At 63.6% G+C, this 2,500-nt stretch overlaps 1 pseudogene; it reads right to left on the bottom strand.

Moving 5' to 3' along the window:
* LOC124583208 overlaps positions 1-2,500 on the bottom strand; it is a 7,959-nt pseudogene that overhangs the window by 3,548 nt on the left and 1,911 nt on the right.

Raw genomic sequence — 2,500 nt, 5'->3', positions numbered from 1 at the left:
ATGGGGCGAAAGTCAGCGGGGGATGTTGGTGCAGCCGTTTTCGGGAGAAGGGACGTCCGCGCGCGAAGCAGGCGTTCCGGAAGGGCGCGGGCCAGAAGGAAGAGATTCATCACTTTCACCAGGACTTCGTGCGGCAGGCGCCGCAACTCCGCTGGGGTAAGGCCGTCCGGCCCGGCTGCTGATCCCCTGGGCGGCAACGCGGCGGCGACCTCCTCACGTGTGACCGGCCCCCATATGCACTCGAGAGCGACAGGCTCTGAGTGCGGGAGGAGGCGGTCACGAATGAAGCCCGCGGTGGAGATGGGCTTCTTGGTGAAGAGGTCCGCCCAGAAGTCCAGCAGACCAGGGATGGCAGGTGGCGGCTGGAGCAGGGTGCCATCCAAGAGGCCGCGCACGCAACGCGCACGCGACCGTCGGAAGGCATCCTGCGTTCTCGCGTACTCCCAGCGGCGCCGCTTGCGCTTCTGCGTCGGCGGCGCGGCAGGCGGCCGCTTCGATGGTTGGCGCGGCCGCTGTGTCCTGGTGATCGATCTCTCCCCTCTGGACCCGACCGACGCAAGGGCATCCGGGAGCATGCCCAGGATGACATCGGGCGGCGTGCCCCGCCCCAGACCGATGACACGATCCAGGGCAGAGAAACGCTGGGCGGAAGCGGGTAGCCCCGCCAGATGCTCCCAGATGGCGGCGTCAGTCGGCCCCTCCGGCGGCGGCCCGGTGGTGTCGGCCGCGAAGTCCCCGGCTGCGTCGACGGGCGGCGCAGCGGCCTCGCCCGCGTCAGGCAGCGGGCTCGCCGCTCCCCGGCGGGACGCCGGCTCTTCCCCCCGACCGATCTCAAGCGCCTCCATGAATTGGCGGACAAGCTGCTTGTGGGCAGCTTGCCGCCGTCGGCACTTGATTGCCTCAAGCGTTCGGTCGGGGAACATCCTGATGAGCTCTTGATTTACAAAGAAGAACCGGGCGTCCCTCTCGAGGAACAGTTCGGCCTCTGCCTTGGCGAGCGACAGGACTTCTTCCTCCGTCCACCTCGCGCGATGCCTCTCCGTGACGATCTCCGCGTTGGCGGCCGCAAGGTGTTGGCGGCGGCGATGGACCCCGAGACCGTTTTTGGTGGTGAAGCTGCGGTGGCACTCACTACAGGCGTATACAGCTGCAACAGTTACAAGATTTTCGGCACGGCCGGTTGGCCGGCTAGGTGCTGGGGGAGTTGGGGTGGCACCTTCAGCGGAAGGGCCACCACTTTTTCTCTGGTTACTGCCCCCAACTAAAAAAGGGATAGTGCGAGGGGGGGCTGGTAACCCCCCCAAGCCCCTGGTGCGGTCTTCCACTCTGCTAAAATCAGCGGGCCCACGAGAAGGGGAGAAGACCGCAGGAGAGGAGAGGCTAAGAGGGCTAGGCCCATGTATTGCGCATCACTCTCCCTGTAACTATAACCCAAGGAAGGCACCTCGCAGCAGCAGCACGACTACATCAAGACCGCACTTCGAAAAGCCAAGTCCGGATGCAGCCACACCGCCGCCACTTGGCCACCTTAAGAGAGTCATAGTTACTCCCGCCGTTTACCCGCGCTTGCTTGAATTTCTTCACGTTGACATTCAGAGCACTGGGCAGAAATCACATTGCGTCAACACCCGCTAGGGCCATCGCAATGCTTTGTTTTAATTAGACAGTCGGATTCCCCCAGTCCGTGCCAGTTCTGAGTTGATCGTTGAATGGCGGCCGAAGAGAATCCGCGCACCCGCGCGCCCCCGGAGGAGCACGCTAAGGCGGACGCGGCCTCGCAGCAAGGAAGATCCGTGGGAGGCCAAGGCACGGGACCGAGCTCGGATCCTGCACGCAGGTTGAAGCACCGGGGCGCGAACGCCGCGCAGGCGCGCGCATCCTGCACCGCCGGCCAGCACGAGGCCAACCAACGGCGAGAGCAGACCACGCCCGCGCTAAACGCCCGCACTTACCGGCACCCCTACGGCACTCACCTCGCCCAGGCCCGGCACGTTAGCGCTGACCCACTTCCCGACCAAGCCCGACACGCCCCGATCCTCAGAGCCAATCCTTATCCCGAAGTTACGGATCCAATTTGCCGACTTCCCTTACCTACATTATTCTATCGACTAGAGGCTCTTCACCTTGGAGACCTGCTGCGGATATGGGTACGAACCGGCGCGACACCTCCACGTGGCCCTCTCCCGGATTTTCAAGGTCCGAGGGGAAGATCGGGACACCGCCGCAACTGCGGTGCTCTTCGCGTTCCAAACCCTATCTCCCTGCTAGAGGATTCCAGGGAACTCGAACGCTCATGCAGAAAAGAAAACTCTTCCCCGATCTCCCGACGGCGTCTCCGGGTCCTTTTGGGTTACCCCGACGAGCATCTCTAAAAGAGGGGCCCGACTTGTATCGGTTCCGCTGCCGGGTTCCGGAATAGGAACCGGATTCCCTTTCGCCCAACGGGGGCCAGCACAAAGTGCATCATGCTATGACGGCCCCCATCAACATCGGATTTCTC

Source organism: Schistocerca americana, unplaced genomic scaffold (genome assembly GCF_021461395.2).
Source record: "Schistocerca americana isolate TAMUIC-IGC-003095 unplaced genomic scaffold, iqSchAmer2.1 HiC_scaffold_446, whole genome shotgun sequence".
Taxonomy (NCBI): domain Eukaryota; kingdom Metazoa; phylum Arthropoda; class Insecta; order Orthoptera; family Acrididae; genus Schistocerca; species Schistocerca americana.
This window is presented reverse-complemented; position numbering and strand designations above follow the sequence as displayed.